This window comes from Schistocerca nitens, chromosome 9, assembly GCF_023898315.1.
Source record: "Schistocerca nitens isolate TAMUIC-IGC-003100 chromosome 9, iqSchNite1.1, whole genome shotgun sequence".
NCBI lineage: Eukaryota > Metazoa > Arthropoda > Insecta > Orthoptera > Acrididae > Schistocerca > Schistocerca nitens.
Genome location: NC_064622.1, coordinates 195,348,519 through 195,361,455, shown reverse-complemented (window position 1 = coordinate 195,361,455; position 12,937 = coordinate 195,348,519).

The window sequence follows — 12,937 nt, the reverse complement described above, 5'->3', positions numbered from 1 at the left end:
GAGATGGGAAGAGAATGTGGGAGTAGTATATGGTCAGAGGGAGATGGAGGAAGATATGATCAGAGTGGGGGAGGGGGTGGAGGGAATGGATAAAGAGAGGGACAGGAGGAAATGATGAGGGAGGGGGAGGGGGGGAGATGTATTCATTATCCACACATTAAAAAAGTTTTGCATAACCCTGGTTCCCAAAACTCCTAAAGATAGACGTTGATTATGGATATTGTATCACTGACACAGTCCCTTTCACTGTTCAGAGATGTCACTAAACCTACCCAAAGATGTAAACATCCATGCATGAGCCGCACCTATTAGATGGGGGGATCCTGATCTAATAGACGCTACTCATGCATGGGTGTTTACATCTTCGCGCGGATTTAGTGACAATGTCCTATGGTATATACAATTTTCATGCAAGGTTGTCACACGGTTTGTGGATCACGAATAATGGCTACCGTAGTTGTCTTTTCTAAGGCGTGGTTTCTACTAGTGTCAGTCTTCTACTCTCCTGAAGGCTGGTAGGAGCAGCGCTTATATTCTCTTCGTATAGAGGCCGCTCCTCTCGTGATGCGGTACATACAACATATCAATTTTGTTCTTCTCATCCACGCTCTTCCCACTGAAATCAGGCGCAAAATTCGTTATAATTTCTTGCTACGCATTGGTTTTCATCACTTTGTTGCTATAGTCATCACTTTTCACACCCCAAATAGCAGGACGGCTCTCTACTTCACTCACAAAATATTCAATGTTAATCAAATCTAAAATCAGTGTGCTGTGTGTGCATTATACTGCACAATGAATATTTGGCGTCACTGTCTCAGAAATGGCTGCCTTTCGGTTGGCAAATCTGCAGCTCTGTGTCTGTTCTGTGATCAGTGTTCCACTGTGAACACTCCAGTTCAAACAGATGCATATCTGGCAGTGACTGCTGTAAACGCAGTGACCTCGTCCGTCACATGAGACGAGGGCGAGTCACTGCTGGGTCACAGTGGCTCGGTAAGGCAGTGTAGTGTCCCTGTGTTAACGCTCCAGTTCAAACGAATGTCTCTGTCGGTGACCGTCAACAGTGTCCCAATGTGAAACGGACCTTAGTCAGAAAGCTATTGGCTGACGTCGTCTCACAGCCTTCTCTGCTTTTGCGTTGTTCATCTTCGTGCTGGCTCTTGTGGTTAAGCCGGAACCCGTACACATACAGAAGAATGGAAAAAACTTACAGAAGCCGACCTTGAGGATGATAAGTCTGGGTTCAGAGAAATGTGGGAACATACGAGGCTATACTGACCCTACGACATATCTTAAATATAAGTTAAAGAAAAGCGACCCTACGTTTACAGCATTTGTAAATTTAGAGAAGCTTTTGACAATGTTGACTAGATACACTCTTTGAAATTCTAAAGGTAGCAGGAGTAAAACACAGGGAGCAAAAAATTTGCTCCCCGCCAGGTCGTGAAGGCGCTAGAGGTGCCTACCTCTGCCTTGCTGCGCTATGCGTATGCGATGTGGAGGGGCATGTGATGAACGCATAACGTTCTCATGGCCATTTTGCAGATTTTCCAAACCTTGCAGCCGCTACTACTCGGTCAGATAGCTTCTCAATTGGCATCATGAGGCCGAGTACATCCATCACCAGTCCTCCCACCAAAGAAAACACCATGGCAGTACTGGGACTCGAACCCAGGTCCTGCACATGGCAGCCATTAACGCTGACCATTCAGACTGCACAGAAACCAGACCACTGTTATGAATCGTCGGGCACCAATGGGAAGCAGCGACTGAGAAGGGAACGATACAAGGTTGCAGCCGATTCCCCAAGTTACTCACTTTGTGCGTTGAGTAATCAATAAACGAAACCAAGGAGAAATTTGGAAAGGGAATTAAAGTCCGTGAGAAGAAGTATAAGCCTTAAGGTTTGTCTGTGAAAGTGTACTTCAGTCAGAGACAGAAAAGGACTTGGAAGTGAATTTGAATGGAATGGAATGGAATGAAAAGGAATGGGTACTGCGTTGAAGAGACCTGTCGGTAGAGGTGAGTTATGGACCAAAAATGTCAAATGTAAGCACACAAACAGTACTTGATTTCGATGTTTCGGAAAAGAGAGGCACGGTAAAATCTTACAGGAGGTTCTAATACAAGACAGACTCTCGCGATTTGTTTCATAAACGCTAGTTCGAGCCGGCCGCTGTGACCGAGCGGTTCTAGGCGCTTCAGAGCGAAACCGCGCTGCTGCTACGGTCGCAGGTTCGAATCCTGCCTCGGGCATGGAGGTGTGTGATGTCCTTAGGTTAGTTAGGTTTAAGCAGTTCTAAGTCTAGGGAACTGATGACCTCAGATGTTAAGTCCCATAGTGCTCAGAGCTATTTGAAACATTTTTTTCTTTTTTTTGTTATGTCTCATAGTGCTTGGAGCCATTTGAACCATTTTGAACGCTAGTTCGACATAGCATCGTCTTGCCAAAACAGAACCTGCCATAGTGTAAAAAACAGGAACATGCTCTTGAATTATAACTTGTTATTGTCAAACGTAAAATGATTCTGTTATTCCCAACATGTGACCAAATGGCGTGAAACATTGTATTCTCTAATGTTATTTCTCATGACTGAAATGTAAGTAACACTCACGTACATGACAGTTTATTTACAGACACTGATTTGAACACGAGAGGTTGTGTAATTTATCCAGTAAGCTGAAAGAAATTGCTTAACATTGATGTTTTTTCTTCGGAGTTTAAATTCTCTCTTTTTCTTTACGCCAGTGATGGTTTCGAAATAGCGATGACATTCTGCAGTGATCGGTAGTTTTCACAGCAAATCAGTGGAAGTTTTTTTCCCCAATTTTACCCATGGTGGACATGTATATGCCTCTGCAGTCTGATCACTTGTAATCGATGGCGGTGCACTTCGTTGCATGTCGCAAAATAATGACTGCGAATTGTATCCTGCAGTCGTATGTAAAAACTATACAGATTTCACTCATAAAACTAAAAGAAAGTTGACTGCACCTGTTTTCGTGGAAAGAGGACATTTATCATCATCGCTATTGTGTTTTCCTTTCCAAACGAGGCTCAGTTATAGGAGGTGGATTGACATCAAACACATTTTTTACAGGGCAATGTTTCCACATTCAGAACAGCGGGCACTTGCGTGGGATGTGGTGGGACATGGTCTAGTGTGTGTGTGTGTGTGTGTGTGTGTGTGTGTGTGTGTGTTGGCGAAGGGCCGATGCTTGGACCGTCCATCCAGGAGATCTCGAGCTCGTCCGCCGAGGTGGGGGGGGGGGGGGGGAGGTATGAGGGGAGATAAGACAGCCTTCAATTTCGGCAATTTGTGATCGTATTTTGAGGAGAATGCACGGTCAACTACCGCCCCCTCGGCAGTCTTTTGGAACGATGTACATGTGTTGCATTATGACTCATTCATTACGAGAGGTTTTTTTTCACAACAATTTCGATGTGTAATTAGAACAATGGTGCATTTTCCATCAGTTGCGGTAGCATGCATTGGCTTCGCTTACCTGGGCTGCAAGGTGATTTTCGAGCAGGCATCTGTAGCGAACTCTGCCATCAAACAGCGATAGATACAGTCCTCAGCTGTACGCTTACAGGTAATACACTTATGAAACTCATCTCTGTCCAACACCAGCATCTCTCGTCAGTTGAATATATTTCCCGACAAAGAAAAAAAAAATTAAGATAGTTCCTTACACGCTGGCCTTTTTCCTGCCCGCTTGTAGGTGTAGATAAATTACCGTCAAAATGCGAAATTCCCGACAATAGGGGAGGGATGGGCATGGGGAGGGGGCAGGGTGACCCATGTGCAGGCTGAGGAAACACATAACATCATCTGGGTGGGGGTGGTCGTTTGGGGGTAGTTAACTGATCAATTTAAATATTTTGCATATCAATTTGATATCAGAATCTCCCTACTACTAATTGTAGCTTTGCCAACATTTATTTTGTAGTGATTCACTGACAATCTTATTTTGTTTAGCTATTTGATTGTGCATCACCCAACAACTGGCAATCACGTGGTATATAAAATGATCAAAAATCCAACAAGTCATTTTCCTGTGCGACTGTAACGTCAGCAATACGATGAAAATCTGCCAAAAGATCAACATATGCCACGTTTCATCACAGAGTTTCACTACCATTGGTAGTGCAACATGTAACTTTTTTTTTTTTCTCGTACCTGCATTATGACCAGGTCTTCACGTACGAGGATGCTCAGAAAGTGCGTTGTTTCGCAGTAGTGAACTAAACTTAAGCAAATGTGAACTAATTCATGTCATCTGGAATAGTTAGTGGACGCAGATTCTGTGTCCACTATTTAGGCGTAATAATTATTTGTACTTCTTTCAGGTTTACAGGAGCAGCCATTTTTAGCATACGACCCACTGCAAACCAACACAGGAGTCGTTCTTTGCAAGATGCTGGATTCGACTGTTATAAAATTAGGAACTAGAAGATCCACACTTGGAACATAGTTTCATAAGCAGAAAAATCCGCGTATCTGTGGAAGGAAAGAAAATAATGAACGAAGGTTTGCATTTGTGGACCGAGGGAATGAAGAGGTTAACTCCAGCAAGCACACTAGGATTCCAGACAAACAGGTTTAATTTTTGATTTTATGTTCTCTAAATTCCCAATATTTACACTACTGGCCATTGAAATTGCTACACCAAGAAGAAATGCAGATGATAAACGGCTACTCATTGGACAAATACATTATACTAGAACTGACATTTAATTACATTTTCACGCAATTTTGGTGCATAGATCGTGAGAAATCAGTACCCAGAACAACCATCTCTGGCCGTAATAACTGCCATGATACCCCTGGGCATTGAGTCAAAACAGAGCTTTGATGACGTTTACAGGTACAGCTGCGCGTGTAGCTTCAACACGATACTACAGTTCATCAAGAGTAGTGACTGGCGTATTGTGACGAGCCAGTTGCTCGACCACCATTGACCGGACGTTTTCAATTGGTGAGAGATCTGGAGAATGTGCTGGCCAGGGCAGCAGTCGAACATTTTCTGTATCCAGGAAGGCCCGTACAGGACCTGCAACATGCGGTCGTGCATTATCCTGCTGAAATGTAGGGTTTCGCAGGGATTGAATGGAGGGTAGAACCACGGATCCTAACACATCCGAAATGTAACGTCCACTGTTCAAAGTGCCGTCAATGTGAACAAGAGCTGACGGAGACGTGTAACCAATGGCACCCCATACCAACACGTCGGGTGATACGTCAGTATGGCAATGACGAATACGCGCTTCCAATGTGCGCTCACAGCGATGTCGCCAAACAGGAATGCTACCATCATGATGCTGTAAACAGAACCTGGGTTCAACCGAAAAAATGCCGTTGTGCCATTCGTGCACCCAGGTCCTTTATTGAGTACACTATTGCAGGCGCTCCTGTCTGTGATGCAGCGTCAAGAGTAAACGCAGCCATGGTCCCTGAGCTGATAGTCCATGCTGCTGCTGCAAACGTCGTCGAACTGTTCGTGCAGATGGTTGTTGTCTTGCAAACGTCCCTATCTGTTGACTCGGGGATCGAAACGTGGCTGCACGATCCGTTACAGCCATGCGGATAAGATACCTGTCATCTAAACTGCTAGTGGTACGAGGCCGTTGGGATCCAGCACGGCGTTCCGTATTACCCTCCTGAACCCACCGATTCCATATTCTGCTAACAGTCATTGGACCTTAACCAACGCGAGCAGCAATATCGCGATACGATAAACCGCCATCGTGATAGGCTACAATACGACCTTTATGAAAGACGGAAAAGTGATGGTACGCATTTCAGCTCCATGCACGAGACATCACAACAACGTTTCACCAGGCAACACCGGTCAACTGCTGCTTGTGTATGAGAAATCGGTTGGAAACTTTCCTCATGGCAGCATGTTGTAGGTGTCGCCACCGGTGCCAACCTTGTGTGAATGCCCTAAAAAGCTACTCATTTGCATATCTTAGCATCTTCTTCCTGTCGGTTAAATTTCGTGTCTGTAACACGTTATCTTAGTGGTGTAGCAATTTTAATGGCCAGTAGTGTACATTCGTTTAGCACAAGAACAAGGTATCCTCAATTCTGAACGACAATTTTAGCCAAAATATCGCTCGGCATGCATGCGTTATGGCTTAGATGGCTCTTATGGGGCATTTTGTGGTTGTTTCCCGACTAGATGAACGACAAGTGTCCATTTCAATTTACCTGTCTCGACTTCACGAACACCACCGTGGTACACTCCAAACAGTTACCGTTTACTCCCTGTATGCACAGTGTGGTCAGAAACAGTCTGAAAAGCTTGTAAGGCTGTTGCAAGGGTAGGTTCTGCTGAGAAAGAATAATTAAGAAAAAATTCGATAGATTGCGCCGTTTCCGATTTATATGGAATTGACGTTAGCCAATCTGGTAGTCTGGTAGTTGCGATTGCAAATTCAAGAGGCCCGCGAGAGATCGTGTCGCCCAACAAGGTGCTTCGTTTGGTTTCCTAAAACCGAACAAGAGAGCGATACAAAAATTGGACATGGGACGGTAGTTAGGATCCAAACCGAGCCAAAGGCCGAGAGTCTCGTGTGGTATCATCTATGCTAAGAGGAAAACTCTTACTGATTGCCGAGCCTTGCCGCGAATCAGTAGGTCGCATAGTACTCTCAAGTGCATTCATCTTTGGCGAGAGGGCGTGGCTGACAGCCTGATATGCCGCGCGAGCAGGAGGCTTGTTCTCTTGAAGTTCGGCTATGAGACAGAGAGGTTCGCTGAAGAGCAGAGCCGAAAGTGGTTCACAATTTTACTCCCATTCGCGTCGAGTGGCTTCGTGTTCTGGATCAATGGTTCGTCGCCGAAGCTCTTCCTGGTGCCAGGAGGTTGCTGGCCGTGGTGACTTGGACGGATCAGAGGGGACCCTGCTGCGCGGAGCAAGTAGTTTGACGTTCATCGCTGTAGCAGCATTCTAGTGGACAGCAGCTAGTGGAGAGCGAGTCGTAACAGTGGAGTAAAGCTGCTCTCATACGGACGTCTGAACGTGTTCTCTAGCAGACTGTCTGACATTCATAATGATAAGCAGATCACTGTGCACCACAACGCTGGAAGCTGCCTGGTGGTGGTGCGCGCATGTGACACGGTAAGAAAAGCAAGTAAGCGGAGCAGAAATGGACGGGTGATCACCCTAGCGAAATATGGGCTGAAAATGGGGTAATCAACTGAGATAAGCGGCTTTGACAAAGGGCAAATTATTACTACGCAGACCCTGTGAGCAAGTATCTCGAAAACGGCGTAGCATGTTCACGTGTTACTGCCGTGAGCATCTACAAAAAGAGGTAGATGAACACTGAAACTATCATTAGGCGCTACAAGATTGGACGTCCACGACTCTTCACACAGAACTTCGGGTTCGTAGGCTTGTCTGCTCTGTAAAGTAGGTTAGATGGCATGTGGCATCTCTGCCGTAAGAGCACAATGCTGGTGCGCGCACAAGTCTTTAGGAGCACACCGTTCATCAGAAATTGTTGAACAAGGACCATCGGGATTCAACCGTCGAACAACGGAAACGTGTCGGCTCTTCGTGTGAATCACATTTTTGCTACGTTAAGTCAACCGTCATCTCCACAAACGCCGTCATCGAAGTGAACGGCGGGTCGCAACGTGCCACGCACGCAGGCTGGTGGAAGCAGCATTATGCTGTGGGAGACATGTTCCTGCGCTTACGTGTGACATGTGGCCATAATTGAAGACACGCTGGTAGCCACGAACCACCAGTGTCCCTTAATGCTTGATATCTTCCCCAACAGCGGTGTCATCTTTCAGCAATACAACTCGCCGTGTCTCGGAGCCAGAACCGTGCTATATCGGTTTGAGCAGCATTTAGGTGAACACAGATTGATGTCTTGGCGACCAAATTCACCTGATGTAAATCCTACGGACCCAATCGTGGTCGCTGTCGGGTGCCATGACCGCGTACGCAAATCAGCGGCCCATTATTTGTGCGAGTGACATGACCTGTGCGTAGACATCTAATATTAAATACCTCCACAAACCTACCAACGAACTGACGGATTCCTGAAAACGCAGAATCAGTGATGCATTTCGTTCCAAATACGAACAAACAAACTATTAAGCAAGTGGTCATAATGTTTAGGCTCAACAGTGTATTACGTGTTAGCTTCGTTTTGTCGCATGATGTTGTCTGGGGTCAAGAAAGCGACGATGCTATGTATTCTACTCCTCGTGTTACTCTTGTAGATTTCGTTTTCCGGGACCAGACAAGCGGGTTTTAAATTGTTAAATTTGTGTGCGGTGCATTTTAAACTCTGTTAAACTATATTTCTGGTTTCTGTAGCTATTAAGTTTTTTAAGTACCCTTTAAATTTCATAAAATCATAAAAGAATTCTGAAACGTAATCCCCGATTCTGCTTTGTCTAAATGGGCTGTTTAATCATGATTACTTGTACAAATTTGGTGAATAAATTCTGCTCCCTTACTGTGTGGCTTGACGGGAGCGGTCATCGTTACTTGGCGCATTAAATCACGTTACGGTACGCCTCAAATGTTGTTAATACTACGAAGCGGGTATGCGTATCCAATTTCTTGTTAGTAGCTGTATTTCGATTTAGCCCATCTGTTAAAGAAATTTATCCTTATTTAATTCAAGATATTTATGCTAATGGTTGCTTGGGCGCCTGAGCGTTCGTCATTTAATTTTTGTCTCTACAATATTACTTTAAACTAAAACAGGTCGTGCCATCAATTTTCATCCGTGTTCATTAAAACTGCTTGGCTTTTAAATCAATTTCAAGTATGTATTTAACTTGCCTATCAAACTTGTTCAAAATGGTTCAAATGGCTCTGAGCACTATGGGACTTAACATCTTAGGTCATCAGTCCCCTAGAACTTAGAACTACTTAAACCTAACTAACCTAAGGACATCAGACACATCCATGCCCGAGGCAGGATTCGAACCTGCGACCGTAGCAGTCCCGCGGTTCCGGACTGAAGCGCCTAGAACCGCACGGCCACCACGGCCGGCTATCAAAGTTGTTGAATAATCTGAAGTGAAGTTTCTAATTCTTATTTGAGAGTATGTGCGTTCCGCAGATTTTTGTGCATATCCAGTTTGCCTTATAAACCTGCTGATAATTGATTTAACGTAACTTGATCGCCGATTTGAATGCATTTGCGTTATTAAAATTCCACGGCGCTCGTTGTTTTCAAGGATAAATTCTGTTTGTTTCTAAAAAAACAGTGTGTTGCGTGTTAACTTGATCCATTGTTATTGTACGCATTTCAAGGTTTTTTATGTGTGTGTTTTCGAGTGAAATGATGTCACACTTCCTCGACCAGCTTAACTTGCGAAGCGTCCCTATTAGCCGGAGGCGACGCAGCTTATGCTCATTCTCCCCAATTTCAGCTCAATTTATTCATTAACACTGTTAATTTTACATTGTCAAGGAATCTGATTATTGTAATGAAGCGTATTTAAAATTTGTGTGTGTCACGAATGGTGGTCAAATCCTGTTTGCTCAGGCCTTCCATTCCCAAGCCAACCAAGTGGCACTCTCCGTTACAATTTTATCTGTTAAGGCGCTTGAATTTGCGCAACGGCCTACCTGGCTAACTTCAGTGCTAATTTACTCTGAAACGGCGGGACGTATCGAATTTTTCCTTAAGAATTACTTCTCAAAACGACCTACCTTGCAACATCCTAATGAGCTTTTCAGACTGTTACTGATCACCCTGTATACTGGAGGTAATTCAAGTCCGTCTTTGCAACTACACAAGAAAATGTGTATTTTTTGTGACCGGAAGCACTTCGATTTATTGAAATATACTAAACTGAACTCCGCCCGAACAGGCCATGGAGGCCCAAAGGCACCGACCGGCTGCCGTGTCATGCTCAGCCCACAGGCGTCATTGGATTGGGACACGGAGGGTCATGTGGTCAGTACACCCGCTCTCCTGGCCGTATGTCAGCTTACGAGACTGGAGCCTCTACTTCTCGGTCAAGTAGCTCCTTAGTTTCCCTCACAAGGACTGTGTGCACCCCGCTTGCAACATCGCATGGCAGACTGGACAGTCATCCATCCAAGCTCTAGCCCAGACCGACAGCCTTTAACTTCGGTGATCTGACGGGAACTGGTGTTACAACTGCTGATAACACCATCAATAGTGGTATTTCATGTCCGATTTTCGCTCATATTAGGTATTATTTCCTTCGACTGTTGTTTTCTGCGTAATCCCACGTTGCCTTGCAGATCTATGCAGTTCTTGTTTCACATCGAGTTTACAAGAAGTTGTGCTGTGTTGTCCGAGGGTGTGGGTTTTGGATCACGCGATGTAACAGATTTGGGGACATCATTATCAACGCAGATTCGTCATCGTGGCCATCCATTCTTGGAATCCCGCATTAAGGTGCACTGCAGACAAATCCCTGATTTTCGAAAAAGGCTGCTACATAAATTCAGGCTCTTCGTTGTAAAAGTAATGTAGTAATTATTTTCTCTTTAAAATAAAATGTTGTTCCAGTTATAACATTAGCTTGGATCAAGAACACAGTCGCTGCAACTGTATCAACGTAAAGGGTACAGTCAGAGAGAGTCCCTTTAGTCAGCCATACTGCCAGTAGTGCTACTGTTTGTTTTGAATACAGTCCAGAGACAGGTAGTGCTATTTTCATTGTTTTCTACAAGAAGTGTCTAGTAACCACAGTTTAGTCAACTATCACCCGCCTTTAGTGAATTAGCAGTCCAGTTAAAAGTTGATTAACTCTCTACAGTGAATTGATTTCTTAAGATGGATAGGATGTGTGACTGCTGTGTACGGACGCAGGAGGAGCTGGCCACTGTTCGCGAACAGCTGAACGTGTTGATGGCTGTGGTCAGCCGTCTTCAGGCTGCTGCCTCGGAGTGTAGCGGCGGTGGGGAGTCTGGTGCGTTGCATGGTACACCCCAGGTGTTACATGCTTCACCCACTGTCCCTGCTGTCGAAACATCTTCGCGGGTACCGGGCGCGGTTGGGCCACCCTCCCCCCAAGGGGGTGGCGGGTTCAGCGGCGTTCGCGGCGCACAAGGCGGAGGGTCAATGTGGAGGCTGGCCGTGTGGCATCGCCCGCTCTGCCTGTGAGTGGACATGTGGCTGCTCCTTCAGCAAGGTCCGAGCAGGCATACGGGGGGAGGGGTTTATTAGTGATTGTGAGCTCCAACGTTAGGCGGGTGATGGAGCCCCTTAGGGAAATAGCGGAAAGGTCGGGGAAGAAGGCCAGTGTTCACTCTGTCTGCTTGCCGGGGTGTCTCATTCGAGATGTGGAGGAGGCCCTGCCGGCGGCGATAGAGAGCACTGGGTGCACCCGACTGCAAATTGTTGCTCATGTCGGCACCAACGACCCCTGCCGTCTGGGGTCAGAGGTCATCCTCAGTTCGTACAGGATCGTTCCCAGAACCGATCGCGGTCCTCTGGTTTGGAGCCGAGTAGAAAGCTTAAACCAGAGACTCAGACGATTCTGCGGAGATCTGGGGTGCAAATTTCTCGACCTCCGCTATCGGGTGGAGAAATGTGGGGTCCCCCTGAATACGCAGGAAGCGGCTACAAGGGTAGCGGAGTACGTGTGGAGTGCACATGTGGGTTTCTTAGGTTAGAGAATTCCCTCCCTAGGCCCGACAAGACGCCCCCGGAGACTCGGCAAGGTAGGAGTAGGCAAAATGCAACAGGGAATAACAATATTAATGTGCTAATAGTAAACTGTAGGAGCGTCTATAGAAAGGTCCAAGAACTGCTCTCATTAATAAACGATCAGAATGCCCACATAGTACTCGGGACAGAAAGTTGGCTGAAACCAGATGTAAACAGTAATGAAATCCTAAACTCAGATTGGAATGTATACCGCAGAGACAGGCTGGACAGTGAAGGGGGAGGCGTGTTTATAGCGATAAGAAGTGCAATAGTATCGAAGGAAATTGACAGAGATCCAAATTGTGAAATAATTTGGATGAAGGTCACGGTTAAAGCAGGCTCAGACATGGTAATTGGATGTCTCTATAGGCCCCCTGGCTCAGCAGCTGTTGTGGATGAGCACCTGAAGGATAATTTGGAAAATATTTCACGTAAGTTTCCCCAACATGTTATAGTTCTGGGTGGAGATTTTAATTTGCCGGATATAGACCGGGAGACTCAAACGTTCATAACGGGCAGCAGGGGCAAAGAATCCAGTGAAATTTTTTTAAGTGCTTTATCTGAAAACTACCTTGAGCAGTTAAATAGAGAACCGACTCGTGGCGATAACATATTAGACCTTCTGGTGACAAACAGACCCGAACTATTTGAAACAGTTAACGCAGAACAGGGAATCAGCGATCATAGAGCGGTTACTGCATCGATGATTTCAGCCGTAATTAGAAATATTAAAAAAGGTAGGAAGATTTTTCTGTTTAACAAAAGTGACAAAAAGCAGATTTCAAGAGTACCTGACGGCTCAATACAAAAGTTTTTTCTCAAGTACAGGTAGTGTTGAGGATCAGTGGACAAAGTTCAAAACCATCGTACAATGTGCGTTAGATGAGTATGTGCCAAGCAAGATCGTAAGAGATGGAAAAGAGCCACCGTGGTACAACAGCCGAGTTAGAAAAATGTTGCGGAAGCAAAGGGAACTTCACAGCAAACATAAATATAGCCAAAGCCTTGCAGGCAAACAAAAATTACGCGAAGCGAAATGTATTGTGAGGATGGCTATGCGAGAGGCGTTCAATGAATTCGAAAGTAATGTTCTATGTACTGACTTGGTAGAAAATCCTAAGAAATTTTGGTCTTATGTCAAAGCGGTAGGTGGATCAAAACAAAATGTCCAGTCACTCTGTGACCAAAATGGTACTGAAACAGAGGATGACAGACTAAAGGCCGAAACTAAATGTCTTTTTCCAAAGCTGTTTCACAGAG